Source organism: Montipora foliosa, chromosome 2 (assembly GCF_036669935.1).
Source record: "Montipora foliosa isolate CH-2021 chromosome 2, ASM3666993v2, whole genome shotgun sequence".
Taxonomy (NCBI): Eukaryota; Metazoa; Cnidaria; class Anthozoa; order Scleractinia; family Acroporidae; genus Montipora; species Montipora foliosa.
In genome coordinates, this window is record NC_090870.1 from 40,774,497 (window position 1) to 40,781,996 (window position 7,500).

At 41.5% G+C, this 7,500-nt stretch overlaps 1 long non-coding RNA gene and 1 pseudogene across 1 annotated transcript; one reads left to right on the forward strand and one right to left on the reverse strand.

Annotated features, from left to right (window-relative positions):
* Window positions 1-738: 738 nt before the first annotated feature.
* On the forward strand, window positions 739-1,206 carry LOC137993068 (uncharacterized). Its single transcript, XR_011121807.1, has 3 exons — window positions 739-867; window positions 979-999; window positions 1,099-1,206. It is a non-coding gene; the product is annotated as an uncharacterized lncRNA (long non-coding RNA).
* A 238-nt stretch (window positions 1,207-1,444) lies between these two features.
* The window catches only part of LOC137993066 (gamma-butyrobetaine dioxygenase-like), a 6,556-nt pseudogene continuing 500 nt past the window's right edge, over window positions 1,445-7,500 (reverse strand).

A 7,500-nucleotide genomic window follows, 5' to 3' on the forward strand; every position in this document is an offset into this window, starting at 1 on the left:
TTGATTTCAAAAAGACACCTGTTTATTTTAAATGCAATTTTCCTATTTAATGGTCCGCCATTACTAACTTTCAGATCTTTAGAGAACTGGATCGAGGAGAAAATGACGTCAAAGACTCACTAGTTTAAGAATGCAACGCGTGTGTACGCGGCAGAATTAATATGCAGCACGGGAGTTTTGGGATTTCAGACTTTTAAACTCGCGTTTTGCATAGATAATAAGCTGCATTCACACATTGAAATTTTAAGCTAGCGAGTAAATGACGTCACTTTTCCCTGGATTCAACCCTCTGAGGTCCAATTGGTCAGTTTTGAACGTGACTAATGACTGACCGTGGAATCCAAAACTTACTCTCAAAGTAAATGGCCTTTGGATATATGTCAAAGCTCAAAATTTTGCCAGTCAGGTGTTAAGCAAAAACACTTGGAAAATCGCAGTGAAGGGAAAAAAGGAATGATCACAGTGGCACTTTAAGACTCTTGGATCTCTTCTTAAGACTCTTAAAAGATTGTTAATGACACTATAGGATAGTTTGAAGAGAAGGAAATACACTTTCTACAGGGTGTCTGGAAAACCCGAATAGCGAATAGCGAATAGTCGCGAATACCGAACAGTGAATAGTCACGAATAGTCACGAATAGTACGAATAGTGGGAATAGTGGCGAATAGTGGCGAATAGCGACGAATAGCGACGAATAGTAACAAATAGTGGCAAATAAGGGTGGAGGGGAGGGGGGAGGATTGTGACGAAATGACGAAAATTTGGTACCCAGTACTTCCTGGTCAACCGCGCAGCAACGTTGGATTTTCCCGCTAAAAAAGCAGAGATGTGTCGGGGAAGGACAGCTTGAGCCCTGAGAAGAAAAGGTAATAAATGCACTGAAATCCTGTTGCTTATTTGGATAATTAATTAACGCAACGGTTATCACATTTTGATTTTATTCCTTTTTAAAGAACGTGTCTCGCCGGATCGGACAGCACAGATGAGGATGATGAAATGTGAGTATCTAAAATTTATGTTCGGGCGCCACTGTGCGAGGAGATGATCATGAGCTTGATGTATTAATGAAAGTGATTTATATTTTTGTTCTTCTTTAGAGTGTTTGTAAAAGCATGCACGAAACTCTCTTTCGACGACAGGTGAGCATATTATTTGCTTTGATTACGAGATTGTTCAGCATAAGGCGGTGACTATTGAAGACTATTCGTCACAATTCGCGACTATTCGCCACTATTCGCACTGTTCGTACTATTCGCTATTCGGGGGGACTATTCGCTGTTCGCTATTCGCTATTCGCTATTCGCTATTCGGGTTTTCCAGACACCCCTTTCTACATGCAGTTAATCCAGGTAGGCTCCTCTCCCTCCCATATCTTCATCTCCGAGATCTGTCGCCTATCCTACCACCACCCTCTCCCCCCGCCCCCCATCCCTTTCCAATAGGCTTGAAATTAGCTGCGATTTTGGCTAGCAAGGACAAGGAATGTTCAACTTAGTGGAAAGAGCTCGCAAGCGCGAGTACATGATGTCCCAATCCATATAGCCACCACACAAGAATCGGCTCCCTTGCCCTGTCAGTGCAAACTCTGACCTGCCGTGCATAACACGGTAGTTGTTAAACGTTACCATGTCGCCAGGAATCATTTTATACTCAATCTGATTTGCTGGATTTCTCATCAGTTTTCCGAGGGTCACATACGCTTCATAAAGCTCCACTGCACGCTCTGGTGACACGTTCATGATGGAATCGCGGACATGATTGTTGTGAATGAAGCGGAAAAGTTGTCCATTTTCATCCAACCTATTATAAAGGGAAAAGTAAGACTCGGACCACTTTACAAGCCGATGCTACGTCGTACGGTGAAGGCAACGTACGCGAGTGGAGCTTCTGGGTAAACTATGATATCCTGACTACGATAAAATAAGATTCGCCTTCAAGTCGCGACTTACGATTGGCCAATTTATCAGGCAGTACCCTACACTACGACCCCAAGAGTTTTGTATCGAGCTACCCCGCTCAAATCGGTCACAACGAGATATAAGTTCTCAAGGCGATTGTCTATTCGCACTGTCACGCCATTGCGTGACATTTCCGAGACGACCTGGATCCACAGCTATCCCATGATGCCACATGCTTTCACGTTTTATTCTTGTGGAAAATGTTTGCGCCTTTAGCATCGTGTTTACCTTCGTGGTCTGCGATGCATGACGTGTGTGTGACATGCGCGAAAAAATGCGCAGTAGCAATGAGCGCGAACGTCCTTAAATACTGATTACTCTGAGTCGGTAATTTTGTTGGATCAGGTTATTCTTCCAGAGGAGGAAAATAATATTCTCGATAACCTCACACTTAAGTCAATTTACGTCGTTCTCAGGACAAGATCGGGAAAAAATTAACCAAAATGGAAAATGCACGTGCACGTTGTTCAGTAAGGTGACTGAACACAGTTTTAAGCACTTAAACTTTCATTTATGCAGTTTTTGCCTGGCAGCTCAAACTTGGTCACTGGTAAGTGCTACCATTCCCTACTTTATCAAATCTCATAATACACCTCTGTTACCCCCCAAAAATTTGCATAGGCAATGTTTTTGTCTATGATATGAAATCGAAAACAATGATTATGCAAAATCTTAGGGGGGGGGGGGGGTAAACAAGATGTATTATGGGATTTAAGAAAGAAGAGAATGTTTCTATTTTTGACAGTCACTGTGCTCTGTAGGCTATTACCATGGTAACGCATCTACAATTGTAGCTTGAAAACAAGGCCTAAAGTATGCTTATTCCTCATTAATGCAAAATTCACTTATTAGTTTTTTGCAGCGTGTGCTCACTTCAAATAATAGAAATAAAGTACGTTTAACAGCTGTTATCATAGAATTTCAACAGACGGATTTTTCATAATTCGTTGTTATACGTTTCTTAGTTTTCCCAACTTTTTGTCTGTTAAATTTCTGAGTTTTTTTTTTAAATAGACGACTAATTTGTAGCCGGAACTATTTTAATAGACCATATTCGTATTTGAACTAGCTTGCAATGGAGGCTGATGCGGGGGAATATATTAAAAAGTACTTGCATTTGAATAGATTCCCCCGCATTAGCCTCCATTGCAAGCTAGATCAAGTCCAATACTGAGAATAAGAATATGGTCTATTCCAAATGTCTGGAAAATCTATTAACAGGTTTGCGAAAAAATTGGTACAACAGCCAACAGCCGTTGTTCTCGATATTTTGAGCGCACGTACGGCACTTTTCTGGGTTTCTCTGAACGATTTCCACTTCTAAAACGTAATCAGAGTGAAATCATACCGCATTTCCAAGGCCATGGGCATACTCACCATATTTATTTTGTTTTTCAGAATCCGTACCGCCCTTCAATGAATACCGCTGGCCGCGGGAAAACTGTGTTTAGCCACCTTGAACCTATTGTCTTCTGGCGTTTCTTGTAGATGACGACGTCATCCTTGTTAAGAAGGCTCGAAACTTTTCATCTGGGGGCAGACGCGTAAGCCATACACGCAATTACTTAAAAGTGCTACAATGATCTGGCAAAATTTTGAGCTTTTTTCCAAACGCTGTTTACTGTGAGTGTAAGTTTTGGATTTCACGGTCCGACATTACTTGCGTTCCAAACTGACCGATTGAATCTGCTGTAAAGTGACATCATTTACTCACTAGCTTTAACTTTCAGCGTGTAAACGCAGCTATTTGTATATGCAAAAACACGAGTTTAAAATCTGAAAGCCCGAAATTCCCGTGCGGCATATTAATTCGGCCACGTACACATGCATTGCATTCGTAGACCATTGAGTCCTTTATGTCATTTTCTCCTGGATCCAGCTCTCTCAAGATTTTAAAGTTAGTAATGGCGGACCATTAAACAGGAAAATTCCAGTTAAAATAAACAGCTGTCTTTTTGAAATCAAGGCTTAAAACTTTGGTCACTTTGTGTTTAGTTAACATAGTTTTGAAATCCAAATAAAAATAGCCCATTTCTGAGTTAATCCATGCCTCAGTTTCAAAGCGAGTCCTAGTGGACAACCATTCAAATGGAAATGAGTTGCGTATTCTTATGTAAATCAAACTAATTTCCCTTTCAATCACGGGAAGTTGTGAACTCAGAAGTGACCAGCTCCCAACGTCAGTGGCTTCATAGCTCAGTTGGTTAGAGCATCGCACCGGTATCGCGAGGTCGCGGGTTCAAATCCCGTTGAAGTCCTGAAAAATCTTCAGGCTTCTCGACGCAATAGAAATTTGCGCTCATCACTGCGAGACAACATGGTTTCATTTGATCCCTTTCAATAGTTGAGCACCAAGACTCACTTCGAAACCGAGACAAACAGCAACTTGAAAATGGCCTATTAATTTTTCGGTCATAGTAGCACTTTACGCTGCTCCCGTCAGCTCAAAAATCGAAGTGGGCGATCGGAAATGCAAATTTGATCTAAAAAATCGCGACAACCGGAAATAAATATTGTTGAAAATGTTGAGTGATATGCTGGGTGACCTACCCTGATTTTCGCAGAGAAGTAAGATTCGTATCTTCCTATAGCTAACTTTAAGAAATATTATCTAGTGGATTTGTTTTCATCTTCCAATGAGGAAAGAACTGTTTCAAAATTTGAAAAAAGTATTTCCAAAACTTGAATCTTAGAGGGTCTTTTAGCAGAACTGATCGGTTGCTGTGGCTGGCTACTGTTCGGCACTCACAGACACCCTTAAAAACTGCCTGGCAGTAGTGTTAGTCAAGTATCAAAACGTTTCCCTACTGAAAGAATCGCCAGTGTTGTAGTTCTGTGGAAAACCCTTTCGAGCCTCCTTGAACTCACCATTAAACTTGTCCAACAGGAATTTCCTTCGGTGAAAAGGTAGGAACTGGTGTTTTAGTTACCACACCTTGCCTTATCAATGTCAATTTTTGGTTAGAGTACAAATTAAGTACCTCTCTCAAAACAGTTAATGAAAATTGTGTTGACTTACTCTATCGTTAGGCGAGCAAATTTCATATCAAAATCTCCAAACGCATCCTTTCCGACATCGAAGAAATGAAGTCGAGTAGATGATAACATATCAAATTTCTTGGCATCCACACCTTTCAAAAGCTTGGTTACATGAAAGCCATCAACAAACTGGTTGGCGCCTCCAGAACCAGTCGCCTGCTCAATGCAGTGAAGTAACTGAACCTTTGAAAAGAGACACAGAAGATATTGTTAAATCTAGTTTCTTGACACTCCACGTTAATAATCTAAAAGTAGGAATTCAAATAAAGCAGAACAATGATAAAGAACTCCAACTGGCAGGAGGCAACTAGTTGGCTGTTTACAAAACGTGGAAAAATTACATTCGGGATCAGAGGTTCGGGATTCGGGACCAACGAGGACAAATCCGGCCAGTGATCAGAGCAAGATTCGAGCTCGACGCAAAAAATTGCAAAACCAACATCCTTGGCACTGGATCCCGACTTCCTCCCACATTCTACCCTAGTATATGTACACGTGCTATCACTTACTCCAGGAGGGTATTCGTAGAAAGGCAAGTCACCGTGCAGAGGAAGGCGATCTCAAGTGTAAGCCAAGTTACTGGGTCCGTACTTCGCTTTTACTTCGAAACTATGACTAAAAAGGAAACGAGCAAAAAATAACTCACTCTATCGGTAGTTCAAGGAGCTCCTAGAAATAGGCGCGAACTGAGCGCTTTGTTTAGATAATGAAGAGGTTAAGCACGCGCGTTTTTGAGACGCGGACGGCAACCGGTAGTAAGCTGTTTTCTCTTTTAACTGGTCTTCACACAACACATTTATATTGCTCAGTATTTCTTCTCCATTAGAGATGATAAGTACAAAAATCTGGGAGACACCACTGTCCTTGCACACGAAATGTTCTCTTTCGGTTGCGTTCCCCGTCTCAAAAACGCTCGTTCTTAAGTTCCCTATTGTAATTTGTAATACTGGTAAATTACCAGAAATTGCTATTTTATCGGCACATATCAGACGCCTGGTGAGCCGTGATAGGTGCGCAGTGGTTTCTGGGATTTAAGTTTGTAGTTTGCAAGAGCTAGTAGACTAATTCATTCTACGGTAAGTCTTCACCGCGTACACAAGTCCAGTTTCGTTTATTATTACAATGTATGTCGCGCTGAAAAAAAAAATTTGCAGTCGCTCGATTCATTCGAGCATGCCATTTAACCAGCCGAGACGAACACGGTTGGGCCAACCTAGCCCGCTACCTACAAGAGCATTTTTGGAATATCTTGATTGCACTCTGAATCAGTTTTAATTTAAACGTTGATCGTTGGCGGCTATAATCTCTTCGGCCTGGGATCCGTCCGGCGCAGATCTACAAAAGTGCGAATTTTTGAGATAACTGTTGTGTTAGCGTGAACTTTGGACTGTGTAGGGCGTGCGCAATAGGAACTGGTTAGAGAAGGAATAAAACATGTCAGTTGTTGATTGACTTAGTTTCGTCCTGTGTCTTAAAATTGCATAACGCTTCAATAACGATGGATTTATTTACGATCAAACTGAAACAGGAAACACGAATTTGCATTCCCCGAAGGCGTAATAATCCTACTCATTTAGCAACATAGCCCATCACCTCAATAGAAAGTTCTATAAGTTCATGAAGAAAATGCGCCACTGTTTGAAATACGGGCGCATTTTCTTTATGAACTTATTACGTTTACGGGGAATGGAAATTCGTGTTTCCTGTTGTTACGAGTCATTGCGCTTCGCAGTTTCCTCTATTTTGGAAGACATTCCGTCACTTTAATTACCTCTTTCTTTCACTTGTGAACATAAAGAAAAGTACCTTCACAAACTGGAATAATGCGCTCCATCACGTAACCCTTACAACCGAACTAAACGCCATCTTGCGTGTAAATTATTGTTCATTACTCCTATCGAACTTGCTCGAACTCCATGAGCTCTTGGAGTGGTCAGCCGTGTCATGTCCCCCCCAAGCTAGGATTGGTCCAACAGTCATGTGCCCCTTTTGAAAAACATTTCCATGCATGAAATAAATTTTTTCATTATTATTTCTGATGTGAAAGAAACTTACCCATAGTGAGTAGGCTTAGCATGTCCAACTCGTTGACATAATTTATCAAGTTGTCCGACCTCGAACGGCGTATTGCACACCAAAGCGATACCAAAACGGTGCATGGAATTGAGCCAGTTAAACAGAGCTCGGTCATCTTCCATAACCTCTCCGAAATCGTTCCTTGGAATATTACCCTGTAGCTTTTTGGCATCCCAGAATCCGACACCTTTTCTGTTGAGATCTTTGTTCGAGTCGACATTCTCGGTAAGTTTTCTTGAATAGAGCCATTCCGAGTTGAATGCGCTAACATGGCCGTCAGGCCAAATTATGATCAACTCCTGTCCGTTTTGCGTTACTTCGAGTTTCTCTGGTAAAATCTTTAAATCTAGATCGTCCACAGTGTCAAACCTGCGCTGATTGCTTGATCCGTGGAAGCACTCGAGGCATCTGCAGTCGTCACGTAGG